Source organism: Aythya marila, assembly GCF_965140915.1.
Source record: "Aythya marila genome assembly, chromosome: Z".
NCBI classification, from domain to species: Eukaryota; Metazoa; Chordata; class Aves; order Anseriformes; family Anatidae; genus Aythya; species Aythya marila.
The window spans coordinates 87,566,724-87,588,164 of NC_139080.1; the positions used below are offsets into that span (position 1 = coordinate 87,566,724).

The following is a 21,441-nucleotide window of genomic DNA, read 5'->3' on the forward strand; positions in this document are numbered from 1 at the left end:
GGGAAATGCCAAGCCCTACCTCTAGGGAGGAACAACTCTATTGAGCAGCACTAGATATCTGGGTACTAAATAAGCATTTCTTCATGGAAGGGGTGGTTAGGCATTAGAACAGGCTGCCCGGGGAAGTGGTAGAGTCCCCATCCTTAGAAGTATTCAAGAGACGTGTGGACATAGCACTTAGGGATATGATTTAGTGGTAGCATTAGGTTGATGCTTGGACTTGATGGTCTTAAGGGCTTCTTCCAACATAAGAATTCTTGTTGAGGATGGGGATTCAACTAACAAGTGCATTTTTGGGAACTGGCTCTCTCCTTCACTGTAGGTGACAGCAGCTTTGTGGGCCCTGCGAGGAGGCACCTCTGTAGTGATTGCAAATGGAGTCCACCCGAAAATCTCGGGTCATGTCATCACAGATATTGTAGAAGGGAAGAAAGTTGGAACTTTTTTTTCACAGGTAAGACCTGCAGGTGAGTACGGAAGTAATATGTACGCTGGGAGCAGTAGAGATTCCCTGGAAGTTTAGGGTTGAAATTTGGCTAGGCCTGCCTGTTCAACAAATGGGAAACTATGCTCTGCTTGACAAGCGGCTTTGGAAAGGTAAGTTTCAATGTTGGAATGGAACATCTTGAATCCTCTGCTTGGGTTCCTTCCAGCTGATGACTTGCTGCATCAGCCTTGCATTCAGAGAACTAAGTAGAATTTGTCTTGTTTTCAGTCTTAGAGGTTATCGTCTCTTATTGATGATTTCAGGCTGAAAGCATGCATATAGAATGTAGTGCTGAACTAAGATAGTGTGCGGTTTCATTTTTTATCCTAGGTTCTTCTTATGACTCAGTCTTTTGTTACTGTATGTAGCAATGTTTTCCTGCCTGTGTGTTGCTGTGACAATGTAACAAGGGCCGCAGAAAGTCAGACCAAAGATCTGTGATCTTAGCAGAATAGAACAAGTATAGAGTGATACTCGTGACTTGCACTGTAAGACAAGCAAATGCCTTGGAGTATAAAAATGCTAAATGGATTTCTTGTAAAAATTGGCCATATCCTTTGGACCGAGGTAAACACTTAGCATCCATGGGTCACAGGAGTCACGAGCCTTAACCAGGTATTGTGTGTAAACTCTGGAGCTAGCACTATGTGAAGAACTGCTTGCTTTACTTTGTGTGTGCTTGTGGGCAGGAGGAGTGAAAGTTGCTTCCTGCTAGCTTTTGATGCCCCCACCTTCTGTATGGAAAGAGAACGTGGGTGATCGATCTCTGTTCAACTTCTATGATGAGACATTGTCTTTTCCCTCATTGCTTTTTCACATGAAAAAGGTGTTTTCTTAGTCCTTTTCTACAGAAACTGTTCCAAAGATCTGTCGATCCCTGTTTCTCTTGGCTGAAACGGTTTTTATTCTACTGTGACCTTTTCAAGGTGAGCGAAAATAAAAGTTTGTGTAGCGTCCGAGATGCAAGTGAACCTTCAGTTTATGAGATAGCAAGGCTAACTTTGAGTTTTGATTAGATTGTGGATGGTTTTTGTTGCCTTTCCTAGGCCTTCTCCAAAAGCTTAAACAGGGAAGTTGCTGTTCAACGCTGATGAGCATTGAAGTGATGTTTTCGTAGGATTATGTGCACTACCAAGGCCTGATTTCCCCTTTTGTCTCTGCGTTGCTTCATGTTTATCTGCTGTGAATTGTACTTGCTATTTTGTTGCATAGTGGCTGCAAAGGAATCACAGGCTGGTTGAGGTTGAAAGGACCTCCAGAGGTCACGTGGTCCAACACCCCTTTTGTGTTCAAAGAACACAAAAATACACGCCACATTATAAAGTATGACCTTGCTTTAAAAAGCTGTTTTAACAGTCCTTCATTAAGTCTTATTAATCAAGTGTCCCCTAGTTCTTTTCTTACGCTTCCCACTATACCTCCTGTTATTTTCCTTACCGTGGGAATTCCTGCTCTGGCAATTTCTGTAGGACACTTCTTGAATAGAAGTCCGGGCATATTAGTCACATGCCAAGTCATCTGTTCTACAGACAATTTCAAGAGTTAAAAGTGAAAACGTAGCTTATCCAGGAGCTCCTTGAGAACTCCTTAGTGAAATGCTGCCTGAGCCTTTTGACTTGTTACTTCAGTTTCTGTTTCAAAACTTGTTCTGTATCATTTCAGTTTGAGATGGATTCTTTGACATCCGTGCCAAGAAAAAAACCTCTCCTCTGTAGGAGCCCTTCAACGTACACAGAGCAGAGAGAGAGCAGCTATTGTGCAAGCTGTTGCTGAGGCTGGTTTTGGCTTCCTGTATTGTTCGCACATTCCCAGGTTGTTTTGCAATCTTTTCTCTTTTCAGTAGTTATGTAATTAAACTTTTTCAAAGGATGCCTTCCTTTTTTTGCAGTAGCCTCCCACTCCCTGAGATGTAGCTGTCCTTGTATTCTTTTGCTCTTTGTCAAGTCTTCTTGATACAGGTTGTATACTTGTTTGTCCCCTACGACATGGATGATCTTACTGAATCTCTGTGATGCCTTGAAAAGGGCTATGCTCGGGGACCGTGGCAGCATTTTGGTATCTGATACAAATTTTCCTGTTGTGGCATACAGTAAACTTCTTTGATATGTCTCTTAAGACCGTACCTGTTTTTCTGCTTTGAGTAAGGAGTTGAAAGTTGAAAGGTTAGTGTTCATTTCCTTCCACCTTTGTCTGCATGTCTTGTGGGTGTGTGTGTGTGTGTGTTTTGGCAGGCCCTACAGTAGAGCAGCAGGGTGGAATGTCTCGAGCCGGTAGCAGGACGCTGGCAGCTCTGCAGCCTGAGCAGGTGAGAGAACAGTATGTTCTCGCTCTTTAAGGCTGTGAACATGTGGCAAGTTTTAAAATACAGGTTTATAACACAAATGGGTCCTGGAAAAAATCAGCTGGCTCCAAGTATTCAGGGCATCAAGCCAGTGAGAAGATGTGTCAGTAGGAATGAGCTGAAGTGAGCCAGATGTCAAACACCATGGAGTTCGTGTAAGAATGCAGTTCAGACACTTTTCTCTTTCAGAGAGCAGAGATTTATTTATTTTTTTTTATCATCTCGGTGACTTACTAACTGATCAGTGAGAAGAAATTCTCTTGGCAAACAAAAAGGACTTAGAAGAAGCTGAAAATAAAGGTAATATTACGGAACATATTTCATGGAACACCTGTTGTCATGAGCTTTTCTGGGCCTCAAAGGAAAGGAGCAGAACAAGAGTAGTCTGTCACCTGCAATTGGATATTATGGCCGTCACAGATTAGGGAACCCAGGACTTTGAGAGCTTGTCAGTGTAAGCAGCTGCAGCTTCCGTAAGAGCTGTCTCTATCAGAGAAGATGGAGAGAGAGGCCTTTGAAAGCAGCAACCCACAGCATTGTTTAAAAAACTAAAAATAGAACAGTGTTTTCTTTTGCCAAAGGAGGCTCACTTTAGAAATTAAATCTAGCAAGTATCTTCCCTGTTATCATCATGCATGAAATAGCATGAATATTCTCCTGGGCTGGTTAACGTAATGTTTGGCCCCTGTGGGGAAGGTTGTTACTTAAAAATGATGCTTTCCAGAAAGAACCACCTTACCTTCTGACTGAGGAAAGTACAGTTCAGGCAGCACAGACTAAATCCATTCTTTTGTGTAAGAGTGGTGCGTGAGGAAGCTGGTCTTGGGTTAGAAAATGTGTGGAACTGGCGCATCACAAATTGTGAAGTTCAGTAAAAGGCATACGGCAACCATTTTGTACTGAGGAGAATGCCTGGAGGGACATTTCTGAGTAAACTTCCTACCTGAACGTGTTCAGACTAGAAAACTCCGGCAGCTCTTGCCCAATCTGAAATGCTATGCGTTCCTTTGCTCTTTGGGATTTCTATCTGTGAAATAGAAAGAGGCAATTACTGCGCAAACCTTCCAGGAATATTGCAAGGGTAGAAATTGGTAAGAAATTCAGGTACACGGTTGTGTAACGGTACTAGAAATAGGACAAACTTTGTCTTTGCGGATGTTACTTCATATACAAATCATTCATATCGTATTAGGTGTATATGTGATGGTAGGTGAAAGCGTTGTCAAATTGGAGCAGTTTGATTGTAGCTACTAAACTTAATGCTTTACATTGTTCATCTTAGGTAGGTTTCTTGCTGCGGCGTGGGAAACAGCGGCTTTTTTTCCTGGTTTGACCATTAGGTCACTTTCTTGAAACTAGCCAGATAAATCTATCTTGAGCGCAATTTTTTCTTTCTTCTAGGAAGATTGGCACTTCCTTTGTTGAAACGTCTCAGTCTGTCTACATCAAAGCTGAACAGCTTGGCTGTTGGGCTCTGTCAGATTGCAGCATCTTCACAGGACAGCGTCGGCAGCATAGTTCAGAGAGCACGCATAGCAAAAGATCTAGAGTTGGAGCAGGTGACAGTGCCTGTTGGGGTCTTTCTTGCGATTTTTTTGAGTCCCGTCCAGACTGACTGTCTTCCACAGGTATGTGAGGAGGGCAGAGAGATCTTTGATAACAAAAGTGTATTTCTACTGGTGAGTTATTGGAAGGCTGCAAGAAGTCTTGCCTCAAAAGACTTCTGCTTGTATTCTTCTGAAATGAATTCTGCTGTCATCCCATTTTTTTTTTTCTACAGAAAACTACAGTCTTCCTGGGACTTGCTTCTGCAATGCTGAGAGTTATTCAGCGTTGGTTTTTGATACCCAATGTAGAGAAGGAGTTAGCTTACATTCAGGTGGTGCAATTTCTGCCTGTGTCTTATCACATAGCTTCCCTGCTTAACTTGCAACTTACAAGGCTCCTACCAATGAGCACTTTTCTGTCCATGCTGACTACAGCTGAATTGCAGGCTACGATTAAACATCAAATGTTTAATATAGGTCGTTAATAACAAACTGCAACTGTTAAGAATATATGCTGAAAAAGATCAGCACGAAGTAGAAGTTCTAGGCTCTGAGTGGTCTGTCCCATACTGATACTGCATGTTTGCACTGAGGCAGAATGATATCTTTCCACAAGCGTGTAAAAGCTAAGTCTAGGCTCTTACTGCCGGTATCTTTAGCAAGACTGATTGAGCATTTCTCTAACATATGAGCAAGTATTTGAGGAGCAAGGGATGGGTATGGGCACTTAAAAAGAGACTCCTCGTTTCATACTGAAGGGGAGTCTGCTCTAGGCAAAGTTCATGTGAAAGGAAAAGGCAGTAGTCTCCCTTTCTGCCATTATTGCTTCCTTGCTGCTCGCTCTGTTCTTCACAGAAAACCAGTATGTTTCCTTGCCAAATTCTAGTCTGCCTTCCTAGACTCTAGCCTTTGCCTCCTGGGTGTCTTGCCTTGCCTAGCCAAACTCTCCCATTCTCCTCTTCTTTATCTCATTTGTTTTATCAGGCTGATTCTTACTGGCTTCCCACCCTCAACCCCCCCCCCCCCCCCCCCCAACCTTTCTTTTTTTTTTTTTTCTTTTTTTACAGACTTAGGATGACTTGTCTTGTTACTTTTCTTCCTGCCAGCCCCCATCCTCAAGTTCTCCGATGTAACTTCAGAGGATCATCTTTGATACCTCTGCATCTGAATAATATGGTTTCTCTCCCATGCTGTAGCTGATAGTAGGATGGACTCTGAGTGCAGAGGAGAGGTTGCTTCCTCCATAGTTTACTATTGCATCTCATACTGGTTTGGGTAAGCAATTACCGAGGAAATTTGACTTCTCCATGGAGTAGTGTGTGCCTGATAGCTAGCTGGAGATAGCATACACGGAATTGAGTCAGTGCTCAGAGTTCAGTCTTGAGTTGCAGTAAAGGTGAAACAATTGCAGACTAACAGTTTACCTTCTAGTGAGCTGCGAAGCGAGTGCGGAGTTCCGATCCGCGGTTCCGTATTCTCCATGAGGGGAGCGGCCGGAGACGAACGAAGTGCGTGACAGACCAAAAAGAAGTGCTGTTTTCACCAAGTTTTGATTGGTGGTGCCCAATATGTGGGCCTGGCAGTGTATCTTGTGATCCTATTTTTGCTCTTAAATGCTTTGAGTGTGACAAGAAAAAAGGCGGGAGCATTATCTAAGTAACTAACAGTTTAGAAGTGTTGGTGTATTTGCTGTGGCGTTTGGTCAGTTTGCCAAGTACTGGAGAGGTGGAGGGGGCTGACTGATTATCAAAGCGGTAGAACGGAGAGAGTCCTTTCTGTGGTGGTTTGGGCTTGAGCCCTGGCAATTTGGTAAGAAGGGGGAGAGTGAATTTATTTAGGTGTCAATGCCTTTTTAAATGGTATTTATTGACGGATACACAGGAGTGATTCCTTGTTTTGTATGGGCTTATTAACAAAGTGCATGAGAAAACTTGGCATTTGGCTCGAAATTCGGTCCTGTTGAAATGTAAATTTTGTGGAAAAGGTGGTAATGTTTGTCTAGAAGATGAAAGGCTGAGTGCTTCAGCTCTTTTCCTGAAGTTCCATGGATTTATGATTGGAACATGGAACGGGGCTCCTTAATAACCTGAAATAGTAAAGTTTGTATGCGGGAAGAGGCATTTAATCCCAGAGAACTGGGACATTTGGGAAGAAGATTAGGAAAAGATAGTAAAAACCCACAGTAAAAAGGTTTGCGTGGAAATTGAAACAAAGGACAGTAACTAATAAGGAATAGTAATAAATAAATAAAAGGGAATGGAAAATCAAAGGAATGAGTAATATCCAAAACAAAGATGTTTTAAAGAAAGCCTCCTTGGGTGCACACTGGCACATTCAAAGGATATTGTTAGAACTGGGAGCGCAGAAAGGAAGAGGACTTTCACTAAGTATTGCAATCAGTGGTGGCCACTATATAAGCTAAATGGCCACTTTATGGATCAGTCGACTATAACACTATCTGGCAATTCATGTTTTGGAGGAGAGAAGGAAAATAGGATGAAGTGTAGTATACTGATACGTTGTTTCAGCATCTTGGAGAGAAAAGGAGTGGAATTAATTGGCTCTTGACTGAGCCTTTGGTGTTGGCGTGAGAAAAGTACAGGCTGGAGAAAAATAAAGGAAGCGTTAAAAGAGTTGTCCCTGGTGTTAAAGGTGTGGCATGTAGTATTTAACAGAGCCATTTGAAGTTGAATGAGCAGGGAAGGAGGATGTAGGAATGTTAATAGTTCTGCCTCAGCAGGAAGCTGTGTGGTTTTTTTTTTTTTTTTAATAGCAAAACAAATTACACAACGTTGCTTAACTTGTCAGAAGATAAATAAGAAAGTGTTTTGACAAGCAGCCACGGGAGGGAGAAAAACAGCTTACAGGCCTTTTGAGAAAGTACAAGTTGATTTCACTGAATTGCCCAAGGTAGGGAGGATAAAATATCTATGGGAAATAGCAGATCATTTAACACAATGGGTAGAAGCTTATCCCGTAGCTCGAGCTATGGCACAAATGGTGGTAAAAGCTCTATTAGAACACCTGATACCTAAATATGGGATAATCCAGTACATTGATTTTGATCAGGGCACACACTTTGCTTCTAAAATAATAAAATTATTATGTCAATCATTAGGTATTCAGTGGGAATACCATACTCCGTGGCACCCACAAAGCTCAGGGAAAGTAGAAAGATTGAATCAAACACTAAAACAACACTTGGCTAAATTAATGATCGAGACACAAATGCCCTGGATGAAATGCTTACCATTGGCACTTTTAAACATAAGAACTAAACCACACAGTGAGAGCGGATTATCGCCATATGAAATGTTATATGGTATGCCTTATTCTCAAGGGATGCCTCTAGGAAAAATGTAGTTGAGGAGCGTAGCATCCAGAAATACGTAATTACCGTTGGAAGGAGGTTACAAGAGCTAAGAGAAATTGGAATGATGGCTCAAACACCACCTTTAGGATTTGCTATTCATAAGATACAACCAGGAGACAAGGTCTTAATAAAAACCTGGAGGGAAGAATCATTGAGCCCCCGATGGGAGGGACTGTAAGTAGTAAGTTTTACTTACTACTGAAACAGCTGTGAGAACAGCAGAAAGGGGTTGGATCCACAGATCCAGAATAAAAGGACCAGTAACTACCGAAACCTGGAGGGTTGAGTCCACTCCTGGGGAACTGAAACTAAAGCTAAAGAAAAACTCATATTCTGGCAATGAGGCTCTGCATGAATTAAGGACGCCAAATAAAGGGGACAAGCCTAAAGGGAGGAAAGGGAGAAGGCAAGACCGGGGCAGGACCCTCCACTGCAGTGTGTATGGTCTACCGAGGGAGGCGATGGGTATTGACTGCCGAGTGAGAGGGCCTCGACCGGACTTCTCCCACACTAAGGTGAGGTTGTCCCGAGAAAATAACGTAAGAACTTTTCTTTTTAAACCCATATAAAATTGTGATTCGTTTTCCAGGAGCTGGATCACCCCGGCAGGCTGAACGGTATCACAAGCCCAAATTGACCCTGAAAGTGGGCCCAACCCCTTGATTGAAGGCGTCTTGCCTATTATGATCCAGCTACATGGGCAGAAGACGGATCCTGGGGCTATAGGACCCCAATATATATGCTTAATAGAATAACTAGGTTACAAGCTGTAATGGAAATAGTTGTAAATAAAACCGGAGGTGCACTTGGCTTAATTGCAAAGCAAAATACCAAGATAAGGACTACTTATCTACTTATGTATCAAAATCGCTTAGCTTTGGATTATTTACTAGCACAAGAAGAAGTCTGTGGAAAATCTAACCTTAGTAATTGCTGTTTAGAGATTAATGATGAAGGTGTTTCTTCCTAGTAGCTGGTAGAATGCTACGTTTTGGTTTAGGATGAGAAGAGCGCTGATAACATGCTGATGTTTTAATTGTTGCAGAGCCATGCTTACACCAAGCCAAGGATGTTTCAGCTTCTCACTGTCCTGCCAGCGAGCAGGCTGGGGGTGCAGCAAGAGCTGGGAGGAGGGCTGGACTGCTCGGGGTTAGGCTGGGCATCAGACAGCTGGGCATCAGCGGTGGTGAGCAATTGCATTGTGCATCACTTGTTTCATACACATGAGTAGTAGTAGAACTATCATCATTATTGTCATTGTCATTATTATTATTTATGATTATTTATTATTATTTTCTTGTCTTTATCTCACCTCACAGGCTTCACTTTCCCATTTCTCTCTCCCATCCCAGAGAGGGAGGGGGTGAGGTGAGTGAATGGCCGTGTGGTGTTTAGCTGCCAGCTGGGTTAAACCACAACAGAAAGAAAAGCTGTAAATGAACTTGTAAAAGAAATGAAGAAGATTGCACACGTCCCAGTTCAAACTTGGAATGGAATCGATCTAAGAAGATTATGGGAGGGGGCTTTACGGGCAGTGATTGTTTTGCTAAAATGAGGATGGTTGTATTGGGGATATGTGGAGAATTGTTAATAATTCCATGTTTAATACCTTCTATTACCAGGCTGATACACTCCAGTTATACAAGGAATGCAAATATCTGCAGTACCTGTTGTGGGAATAGGAATGTTGTTTTTGCAGAGTTACGTTGTTTAGAGGGCAGGAATGTGGTACTGAGATATGCTTACAGTGATAAGAAAGCTTAGCAGGCGACCTTGTAAAATGCAGACAACCAGACTTCTTAGGACAATTAGGTGAAAATCACGGTGTCAAGTCAGACAAGCGAAGAAACATTACCTCTCCAAGCAGTAAAAATGTCAAAAGAAATTTGAAATTTAACAGGCCGGCAAGTGAAGGCCATGCATTGTTTGTGAAGCATCGGATAGATGGTGAACCTGGATTACCCAGTCAGTGGGGAAACAGGGGAGGGTCCTGTCATCAAAAAGTATATAAACTGTGTTTTGGAACTAGTAGGTGTGCTCTCCTGCTTGTGGGGCGCCCGCCATTGCAATCGCGAACAAATTACTTCTTCACTGAGATCCTCGCCTGAGCCTAAGTTACTGGCTACGGAGTTTCTCACACTGTTGACCCAGAACCAGGGAGAAGAGAAAACCCATTGCCTGACGATAATAAAAAGAAAAGAATATCCAAAATTGATACCAATTTGGCAAGTATTGACTCGATTGGAAAGGAAAACACGAATCAATACCATGAAAAAGGAGATGGGGGACTGTGAAATATGTTCATCTGATTCGTGTCAATATGGAACAATGCTAGGGCCTCATAATGAAATGTGACCTTCTGTCTTACATCCCCTTGTATAAATAACCACAAGTCCAAGAGAAACAGAGTGGTTAGTGTATATAGTTCTTGTATCTTGCAAAAGAATGGTCTAGCAGTTCGTGTTGATAGAGGGTTTGAAGGGTAAACCTTGAGACTTGGGTCTGGGAGATAAGAGAATAGGGGGGAGTTTTTTGAGATAACTGCTGACTATTGCATGAGACACGACTTTCTGGCATCTGGCCCAGAGACTACTAAATAAGGGGAGGGTGGGGGGGAAGCTGAAGAACGACCGAAGGACAAAACTTGTGAGGAAGACTACGAGCCTTCAGTATGAGCGACCCTCAGAGGGACCACTGGAGACTGATACGCATGCATCCGTGGGATGGTTCGGGTTCTGGGAAACTAATTATAATACCCCTGCCTTTTCCAAAAGTGGTGATGAATATGTATTAGCCTAGGAGCATAAAAACCAGTCGCCTGATGTAACCGGTGTGCGTCTTCGTGGACGCAGAGACTCCCAGCGCACCCAGTGCTGTTTGCTTACCTCTGTTCCTTTAATAAATTGTAAACTTTGATTGTAACCCTATTCGGGACTCAGTCATTTATAACAATATACAATAGCATGTTTGTCTCTAGTACTTACAAGGCGAAGTTCTGAGATCATATTTCACAGACTGCTTCTTACAGATTTCAAGAAATCCAATTGTTCTGAAGTACAGCCGTGCTCTATTACTATCTAAAGGGAACAAACTGTTTTCAAACCCATTACAGATTGGATGTTTTTTATTTATTTAAATAAGCTTGTCTCTGCAGCTTTCCTTCGTGATGCTGATCTTCGGAGAGGCAGATTGTTAACAAGATACAATCAAATTGCATTTTAATGTCTAGTTTTGTATGTTAAAGACACACAGTATCTGGGTACAGCAAGGTTCCACTAAATGACAAGGATCTTTCTGAAGTCTTCCTTATTTTTTCAGTATTCTTTTCAAATTGTGGACAGCAGGATGAGGTAGAATATCAAACACGGTGACTGTTTTTTACCCAGAGGACACTAGTAGGGAAAAGGAGTTGGTCTGAGTTGACCTTGACATGCTTAAGGGGTTGGTACATGAGAACCTCGTGAAGTTCAAGAAGGCTAAGTGCAAGGTTCACCACCGTCATCAAGGCACTCCCAAGAATGAATGCAGGCTGGTTGATGAGTGGATTGGGAGCAGCCCTGCAGAGAAGGACTTGGGAGTGTTGATGGATGAAAAGCTCTACATGAGCCAGCGATGTGCAGTTGCAAACCAGAAAGCCAGCCGTATCGTGAGCCACATCAAAAGTATGACCAGAAGGTCCAGGGAGGTGATTCTCGCTCTCTACTCCACTCCTGTGAGGCCCCACCTGCAGTGCTGCATTCAGCTCTGGGGACTCCAACATAAGAAATAAATGTGTTAGAGCAGGTCCAGAGCAGGGCCACGAAGTTGATGAGGGCTGGAGGACCTCTCCTATGAAGACAGGCTGAGAGAACTGGGGTTGCTTAGCCTAGAGAAGAGAGGGCTCTGAGGAGACCTTATAGTGGCCCTCTAGTACCTGAAGCAGGCTTTGGGTAAGCTGGGGAGGGACTTTTTGTCAGGGAGTGTAATGACAGGACAAGGAGTAATGGCTTTAAACTAAAAGGGTAGATGTAGATTAGAATAAAGGAAGAAATTCTTTACTATGGGTGGTGAGGCACTGGAACAGGCTGCTTGGGGAAGTTGTGAATGCCCCATCCCTGGAAGTATTTAAGGCCAAGTTGGATGGGGCTTTGAGCAATCTGGTCTAGTGGGAGGTGTCATAGAATCATAGAATGATTTGTGCTGGAAGGGAACTTGAAGGTCATCTACTCCCCCCTGCCATAGGCAAGGACACCTTCTGGTTATAAACGTAAAATCAGCGTGATAAAACAAAAGGCTTCTGTATAAGAGAGCACAAGTAAAATGTTCGTCGTAGGAAGAGCTCATTAGCTACTTCCAGCCAGAATGATTAGGGATAAGAGTTCTTGCATCTGAAATAGTTTTATACAACTAGCGAATTTGTGCCAGAGCCTATGTTCAGGGTTTCCTTTGACTTACTGCAGTCTCCCTTTGCCAGTAGTACCCTGAAGCTCAAGTTTGTTTCTGAAACGTTAAGATACTTCATTTCTGGAGTTACACGTTCTGACTCGGAAAAAATTCTTGGTGCTGTATATTAATATTGAGTAAGTCAGCAGAATGCAAAATCCTGTTCTTACTCTATTTTGCAGATGTTATTCTCCCAGAGGAGTCAGATCACTTTGTTGTTGTTGTTGTTGTTGTTGTTGTTTTAATTCCCTTCTGACAGGTGTCTTCTTTGGCCATAGCTAGCGGAAATGGCTTGCTAATAAAAGGAGGGAAAGAGGCAGCATACAGCAATCAAATCCTTCATCATCTGACTCAAGAAGCACTCTCCATTCATGGAGTCAAAGATGCAGTGCAAGTAGTAAGTGTCTAGAATTAAAGCAACAACTTTTGTGCTGTAGCATGTAGAAAAAGCACAGGCAGAGCTTGAGAATTCAGGCCATTGACTATTTGTGTCACAACTTTCACGTGTGAATACAAGCAAGGAAGTGGAAGATGTCTGCCATTTGGAGAAGCTGGTAGATCTAATCATTCCACATGGGTCATCCCAGCTAGTCAGGAATATCCAGAAAGCTGCTAAGGGAATTCCAGTGATGGGACATGGTGAATGGATCTGTCATGTGTATGTGGACACAGATGCCAGCGTGGAGAAGGCCACATGAATAAGTAAGCTGTGAGAGGGTGACTTGGATACCATGAGTGTAACTGAACTACACATTTGGAATATGTGGTATGGTTATATTATTATTATTATTATTATTATTATTATTATTATTATTATATTATATTAATATATTATTATATTAATATATATATTAATATATTATTATAACCATACGTAATAATAATTCACATGCTCTTCAAATTCTTTGTCATAAATGTTACGTAACCAATTGTTTACTCTTAAACCTCAGTCAGAGGCTCGAAGTGTGAATATACTGCTGCCTGTGATGCTCGGGAAACACTCCTAATTCACTGAGACCTGCTGAGAACCCCGTTGTTTGATCAGATCATAGACACGTTGAGAGTAGAACAGGTTAGTCATTTATACTTGTGTTGGCTTTTGTTTTGTTTTATTTACTTGTTGTTCATTTTAGGAGCCCTTGGTCTTGCTGACATAGCCCTATGTAGTTTTATGATAACATAACACTTACGTTACCCACATGTCTCTTTGTACACCTTTGTACTCTTTTCGGAGAGCTTTCTTGGCTTCTCCATGCAACCCCAAGCTTTTCCATAGAAACGATCTGCAAGCAGCTTCTTTGGGGTGGCTGCATGCCATTGCTGGGATACAACTACTTCCTTTTACATAGAAAAAAATCATTCTCTGCCTTGGAAGAGCATTTCCCCAACCCTTTCTCTACTACTCTTAATTCTGACTTACTGGCTGGCAACCTCCCGGACCCAAATACTATTCTGATTAAATCTATTAACTTACCTTCTTACCTCAGTCGTTTCCCATTTTATGTTTCTCCTCCTCTAATCTGCTTCATCCACATATTTTGAACATTTTGTCTCACTTGCCTTTATTCCCACCCATTTTCCCGCCCATTATTTCCCCCTCCCACTGTTCCACAGGAACAGTGAAAGGCCACTGTCCTACATAATTGCTTTGACATGCGTAATGTTTTGTAGCAGAGATGCATCACGAGAGAAATATTTGTGAAGTACTTAAATTACACTCAAAACATGGATTTTTCACATAGCATTTCCATTTGGCAAATAGTGTATACAAGCAGTGATTGATGCAGGAAAACATGGTAAAATAGGTCATGTTCTGATAATGTTAAAGTCATATTAAGAGAAGCTTGCCAGATAGCTAGTCAGGAGCAAGTCCTCACTCGCTTGTGTTTTCTTTTTGTCTTTTTTTTTTTTTAATGTCTGGTTTGGTTGTGTTTTGTTTTGTGTTTTTTTTTTTTTTTTTCATAGAATACCCTGAGTTGCAAAGGACCCATGAGGACTACCAAGTTCAACCCCTAGCTCCACACAGGACCACCCAGAAATCAGACCATGCATCTTGGAGCGTTGCCCAAACACTTCTTGAATTCCAGCAGGCTCAGTGCTGTGACCACTGTCCTGGGAGCCTGTTCCAGTGCCCTGCCACCTCTTGGTGCAGAACCTTTCTCTAACGTCCAGCCTGACCCTCCCCTGTCACAGCTCTATGCCATTCCCTTGGGTCCTGTCGCTGTCACCTGAGAGAAGAGATCAGCACCTGCTCCTCCACTCCTCCCTCTCATTGTTAAGGTGTCTTAGCTGCTACGATTAAATTCAGAGATTGACGATGCATTAGATCTTCTTCATCAGGATCGTAAAATAACTGAAAGTCCTTGCCTTGTTTTGGGCCCAGTAACTCTTTTGTGTCTGAAACATACACTTTGGAGAGGGCTGGTGTCAGTTTACAAAAGAAAGGGATAAAAACAGGTAAAGTCTTTTGTAGGGAGACTTGCAAACCTGGAAATATCTGCCTTCCTCGAAACTCCCCTCCCCTCATTTTATATTGCTGACTTTGACATTATATGGCATAGGCTATCCCTTTGGTTAAGTTTGAATCGGTTGTGGGTATGTGCTCTCCTAACTTTTAGCAGACCCTCGACCTTCTCACTGTGGGGGGAGAAGAGAAAGCCTTGGAACTGTGTGAGCACTGTTTAGCAACAGCCAAAACAGTGGTTTGTTTAAGGCAAAAATCCAAAATGTAGCAGTAAAGGGACTGCTATGAAAAAAATTAACTCTATCCTAGCTATACCCAGAACAACAAGCTGCACTTTTCACCTGTTACGCACTGGTACAATCTACAGCACAAAATACTTCTGGTATTGCAGGTGAAGATTCATGCTGGCCCAAAGTTTGCCTCTTACTTGATGTTCAACCCCTCAGAAGTGAAATCTCTCCACGACGAATATGGGGATCTGGAGAGCTGCATTGAGGTTGTGGACAGTGTACAAGAGGGTGTCGAACATATCCACAAGTATGGAAGTTCTCACCTGGATGTTACCGTCACGGAGAATGGTTTGTGACCAATCTGTTCCCTTAAGCTTCTGCTTTGGTTTCACTGTGGGATCTTGTTATTAGCATAACTACTTACATTGCAGTAGTTTCTCTTATCTTGGTTCTGTAGTGAGCATAATCAGCTGGAACCCTATGAGCTAAATCTATCTGTAGTTGTGTTTAATTCAAGGAAAACATGTTGTGTGCCCTTATTCCAGGAGGTGAAGGCATGTGTTTGAGCAACTGGCCAACGACAAGTCAACGCATGCTCTTGTCAGGCAGATTGCTTTGTGTTCCTGTATTGTACAGACTTACCACATCAGACAGTTTTGCAGAAACATCTCCTGAATCCTGGAGACGTCTTTAGGCCTCCGAAGGAGGAAGAGGTGAGCTTCTATAGAGGGAATATGGGCTGTAGGAAAGATCAGACTATATACGTTTTGTCTTCCCAGGTTGCTTTTAAGCCTTGCAAACAAGGACCACAAGTGTTTTTCTCCATCTCTCCCAGTCCTTTATTTCCCAGTTCCGCATCTGTAGCGTAAAAGCTGCATGTATCTCAGTTCCCAGTTTCTTGCTCCATTGATGCCGCGAACTTCTGTTCCTATGCGCCACTCTGTGCTTCTTCCACTCCTCTGCATGTGGTTTGAACACTCTGCCACTTCAAAACGTAGCTAGAACTGCTCCCAGCCAAAGGATGACTCTCCATACAAGGCTAAAACTTCTGAGAGTCAGCTACAGTAAGGTCATTTTGATTTGTGGCTCATCAGTGTGAGATTCAAGCAGGCATCTGTTTCTGTACCTTCTGCAGAAATTAAACGAGTAGCACCGAAAGGCATGCATTTGATACTGTAAGCCACTACCTGGTGCACTAGTGATTTACTTGGGTGTGTACTGGAGATAGAGTTCATCTTTAGCATTCGTCCCATTGCTCTGGGCAACTGACTTGCAGCTTACAGCCTTACAGAGAAAGGCATCCTTCAGAGTACTAAGGCTCGTACAACTCTGCTTGAGGTTGCTCCAGTCTCGCATGTTCTGTGTTGAACTGGGTTAGTTAGCTGACTTCATGTGGTGTTTCTGCATTCTCTTTCCCAAATACTGTTTTCAGTATAAACTTAATATAGGACTTTCCATTAATTTCCATTAATTCCATTATGATAGGACTTTCCATGTTCTTTATAGAACAGTTCCATGTATCCATTGAGATAATGTAGAGCTGAACATGTAGTTTAACTGTCTGACTGCAAAATGTAGCTCGGGGCTGCTGTCACTTTTTCCCAGTCATACAACTATCCCTGTTTGCGAGGTCTAGGCTGTAGTAAGAATTAGACATCTTTTCACTTCTTGTCTTTGCAAGCTTCTTGTAATATTTACAGTTGTGTCTATGTGATAAACATATTACAAAGAAGGTGTGTATGAACATGCTTTAATCCAGGCTGTTAAATACTGTCTGATAATGTTGCAGGTGAAAGTTCTGTTCTTGTATCTCTTCACGGTATGAGGCTGTGCCTATTGGACTGCATGATCACTCTGTACTGTATCCTATTTTCTTCTCTGCCTCTTTTTCAGAGAAAACAGTGGAGTTCTTCCTCCAGCATGTGGACAGTGCTTGGAATGCCAGTAACCGATTCTCTGATGGATAGAGATTTGTACTCTGTATGTGCCTGTGGTGTGCAGGCAGCTAAGCACCACAAAGCCGTTTGCTCCCTCAGCAGTGTGGGAGGAAGGAAAGACTGGAACAAAACTGAGTATCAGTTACCTAAGTAAACAGGTGCACATACTAGGAAGTGCAGAAGACAAGGGAAACATTAATTCCTGAGGTAGAAACTACTAGAAATCGCTGTAGCAGGCTTGAACATGCAGTGCTCTGTGTGTTAAAAAATTGTGTTTAGGGTTTTATAAGATCACGCAATAGTCTGTTTAAGAAGAGGAAAAAGAAAAACAAAAAAGGATATAAGAATGGAATCCTGACTAATTTAGTTCTTATTGTTCAAAGGGTAAACCCTCAAACAAATGTACGATGTATGTAAGACACACGTAGCTTTCTGGCTTCTTTCTCTCTAAAAGTGAAGCTGAAACTGACAGAAGTATAAACATTCCAATTTAGAATAAAGCTCCTCTGATCAGAACAGGTAAAAATAACTTCTGACACTTGGGGAGGAGTGAAGGAAGGGAGGTGAATGACTGCTTCTACATAAAGATGCAGGGCTATATAGTACAAAGTTGAATATCTTCTGAGGATCAACTACCTTTACCTTGTGTGTTTTCTACAGGTGATGAAGTTGGAATTAGTACTTCTCGTATCCATGCACGCGAACCAGTGGGAATTGAAGGACTCTGAACTACAAAGTGGTTACTGACAGGGGACAATCATGTTGTTTCTGACTTCTCAGAGCACGGGAGCATGAAGTAGCCCCATGAGAGCCTACCTCTCCCTCAGAGAAATACCGAGTACATTGAGAAAACTCATCAATAAAATGTTTATTGAAGACGTTCAGGCTTCAGGGTACTCTTTGGGGAAAGAGATTTGCTTTTCAGCTCTGAGATCATTGTTCTTGGTCATTGTGCAGTACAATGAATATGAAGTGATCCCATCCGTGACACGCATTATTTGTTGCTGTCTCTTACTGTTTCCTTAGATAGTATCTGCAAACTGACCTTGCTTTTGCCAGAGAGGTTTCTTTAAAACATACAGATACCGTAAGGAAAAGTTGAAATATCTGCTGCGTTCTGTTCATGCCCTTGCTCCCCTCCAGCAAAGATGCCTGGTGGTAGAGTGTAATTTTTTTTCCCTGTCTTTAATCTGAACACCTGTCTTGGTGAACAAACTCGGTAGCTTTCCTTTAGTCACGTGACCACAGCAGCTCTTGAAAGCTCTAAAGCTTTAAGACACTTACTGTCTTTGTTTGATCACTCTGTGATTCCTATGCGTTTGGAACGTATATTTCATTAATGTTTTGACCAAGCAACCTTTTTTATCTAATTTCTTTGTATTTTTGACAACTGTAGATAAATAGCGCAACTGTATACGGTGTGAATTTTGTTACCTCTGTCCACCAGACATTTATTTCTCATGGGTTTTCTGTGAAATGTAATCCCTCCAAACCCGTCATCCAGATGCAATACTACCTTGAAGTTTAAAAGAAGCTCTGAATAAATGCTGCCTTTTGCGTACTGGAACAAAGGAACTCACGTGTGCATGCTGCAGCCAGGGCTCAGGGAAGCCCTCCATAGGTCAGGGTGGTTGGAGTGTCAAGGTGCATGGGGAGGGAGTGGAATGGTGCCACACTGCAAATGCTGGCAGGGCAGGGAGTGGGATGGGTGCAGCCTGCACAGGGACATTCTCTCCTGTGCATCCGTTTCTTGCTGCTAACTTGCCTCTGCATGCTTTGTTGACTGCTGGCGTGTGGGTGGTACTCAGGAGCCAACATAGTGGCACACAGGACCTATCCGGGCATCTGGGTGTCTGCTGGGTAGCCATGTTACCGCACTCACCCATTTAGGACCATTGCACTCTACTCTGCAACCCTGAGAAAGCCATTATGCCCCACGCTCCTCTTGTGCTTCTATGCTCTCCTGAGACTTTGTGACAACTGCTTGCACTGCAACCACAACTGGTACTGCCCATCAATGATAAAAGCACTGATACTGCAGCACCCAGTACTGCACGCCTGCAGTAGCGTTCCCTGCAATTCCTCTGTCCAGCTACCGCTGTTACTCCTTCCTCTGTCCCACTCGTCTCTTGATCTTTTTTGATTCCTCTGCCCTTCTCAGTGTCTGTCTTCCTCTATCCTTTCCCCTGGTCTCATAACATCTAATCTAACTCCCCTCTTTCTCTTTTAGTTTGGAAACTTCCTTGCCCTGTCATTATCTGTCTGAGCAAAAAGTTGCTCTCCAACTTTTTTTATAAGCCACCTTTAGGCACTGAAAGGCGGCAATTAGCTCTCCCTGGAGCTTTTTCTTCTCCGTGATGAACAACTCCAGCTCTCTTGGCCTGTGTTTAGAGGGGAGAATCCCCATCATTTGTTCTAACTTTCGTTGGGTTAACCATTTCCATTAATGAGGGAACAGTTAAGGCAATTACTCCACAACTACCCAAAGCAGCGATAGTGAGAAGCCCACTTCCAGCATCCATTTCCCATGCAGGGACAGATGGACACCGCTTGATGTCTTGCCCCGCATGAGAAGGGGAGTCGCCACCTGTCCGTGTTGTTTTTTGTTTTTTTTTTTTTTTCTTTTTTCTGCGAGTGATATTATTACATTGTTTATTTACATGTTTTTGTTTTTGGTGTGTAATCTGTTATGCTCCTAGATTTTTCTTCCTGTGTAAAAGAAAGGTTGAGCTACTTCCAGCTGAAAAAGTTTCGGTTACTTGCTTGATCATATTGTTCTTTCAATATTCAAAGCTGAAGCAAAAGCATGGGGATTGCTGCTTGTAGAGAAACACCAGTTCTCTCACTAGAGTACAACGCTTTCTCAAAAACATGACAGGCCATTAGCTCAGGGTAGCGATCATGCAGCTTATCGGTCACAGTGCGCACAAGAGCATCAGGTCCCCTTCTCGTCACAGAGCCTGTCCGTGGTGTCTCCACTCCACTCTGTGCCCCATCCCGTTCCTTAGAGTCAGCACTTGGAGATCCCCTACTGCGACAGCATGTAATGTTGGAGGCGTTGGAAGTCCTGATCCATCCATTCGGAGCAGGAGACCGTGTTTTGATGCAAATGTGGAAAGAATCGAAGCTGCAACGTGAGTGGGAAGGACTGTTCCAAGTGCTCCCGACTCCTGAGATGGCAAGAAGAACGACTGAGAAAAGTGCCTGTTCCTGTCCTGGTCTCCATTCTGCCAACCTGCTCCTTTTCATTCCTTCTTTCTGCTTCTTTATTGATGACATAACTTCGTCACATCGTGTTGCCTTCCTTTTTGTTTTTTTTTTTTTTATCTTGAGGGCAGGCTCCCCTCCTATACCCTTCTCTCCACAGCAGTTCTTTTCAAAACAACTTTTCATTGGTCAAACAACTTTGCAAATAACAGTAACAGTAAACACCCAGAAACTTCCATGCCTCAATGGCTGGAGAACAAGAAACCCGAGACTGCATGCAGTCTCCTGAATCACCCTTCTCTGTTCCCTCTAAAGTCATTTACATTCCTGATGGCCTCATCGAGAAGAGTCTAGTGTTAGGGTGGTGTTAGTGTCTAGTGTGGGGCTTTCCAACCCCCATGGCCACCCTCCCAAATCTTCCCCTTCTTTATTAATATCAACCATTTTCTTGACATGAATTACCACTCCATATATAATACTTCCAATTAGGTGGTAAATTCTTCCTTGCCCTCCCATCACCACATAGCTACCAATACCCTATACCTAATTTTCACCCACTTTCCAAAGATCCATCCACTCCAGACACCTTATCAGGCTCGTATGCTACTTGGATAGTAATATTACAAAATGACCTTAAATTAGCTAGATTATATCCCCCTGCATTTACCGTTTTTGAACAGTCAGGTTCCCGACCAAAACTAAGCCCCAGATCACGCAAGATCTTTTGTTCGCTGCCATCATTGACCCCCATACACCGACTTTTAACAGTAACGTTTCCCGTGCTTGTAAAGCAAATTTCGGTCCCTCAGGGAAGGTATAATTTACCCTTTCCATTCCCCAACATTGAGCGGACCACGTCTGATTAGTCTATATAATGCATTGTTCCAATTTCTGGAGGGTATCCCATATAGCGGGATTTCCATATTGCCCCTCGGAAGTGCAGTACATATCCAACAGTCAGATAAATTTAAAGATCGGGCGACTCTTTCAGGTATGTTTACATACGAGTTTTCCTTCCATGCTTGAGCTGATACAATAGTTACAAGCAATGTCCAAAGTCCATACGTGTTGCCTTTTCAATTTCAACTTATTGGGTCCCATTGTTTCAAGTGTCCATGGACCTTGCGTTGACTTCTTGATTCTCATGTGGTGAATCCAAGCAGGTTGTTCTTTAATTTTTACTGCGGTGTATGATGTAAGCAGCACCTGAAAGGGTCCTTCCCATTGGGGTTCCAAAGTTTCTTCTGCAAGAGACTTTACATATATACATGTATAATCTCCAGGTTGTACATTGTGTATAGGTCTATCCAAAACGCTACTCCGGGTTCCAGCTACGTATTTTCCAATTTTGTCTAATTGTTTCCCTAATGCCACCATATAGGATGTCATAATTTTGTCTCCTGCTTGTGCGGACATCCCCTTCTGTATTCCAT

The 21,441-nt window shown here is 42.7% G+C and overlaps 1 pseudogene across 1 annotated transcript in view; it reads left to right on the forward strand.

Annotated features, from left to right (window-relative positions):
• LOC309890253 (delta-1-pyrroline-5-carboxylate synthase-like) overlaps positions 1–17,664 on the forward strand; it is a 27,478-nt pseudogene extending 9,814 nt beyond the window's left edge. The window contains exons 4-13 of the transcript in view: positions 323–467; positions 2,719–2,792; positions 3,020–3,128; positions 4,230–4,456; positions 12,430–12,567; positions 12,677–12,872; positions 13,121–13,242; positions 15,026–15,212; positions 16,758–16,844; positions 17,462–17,664. The product of the transcript in view is annotated as a delta-1-pyrroline-5-carboxylate synthase-like (transcript). The remainder of the gene's footprint in view (positions 1–322; positions 468–2,718; positions 2,793–3,019; positions 3,129–4,229; positions 4,457–12,429; positions 12,568–12,676; positions 12,873–13,120; positions 13,243–15,025; positions 15,213–16,757; positions 16,845–17,461) is intronic.
• Positions 17,665–21,441: the final 3,777 nt, after the last annotated feature.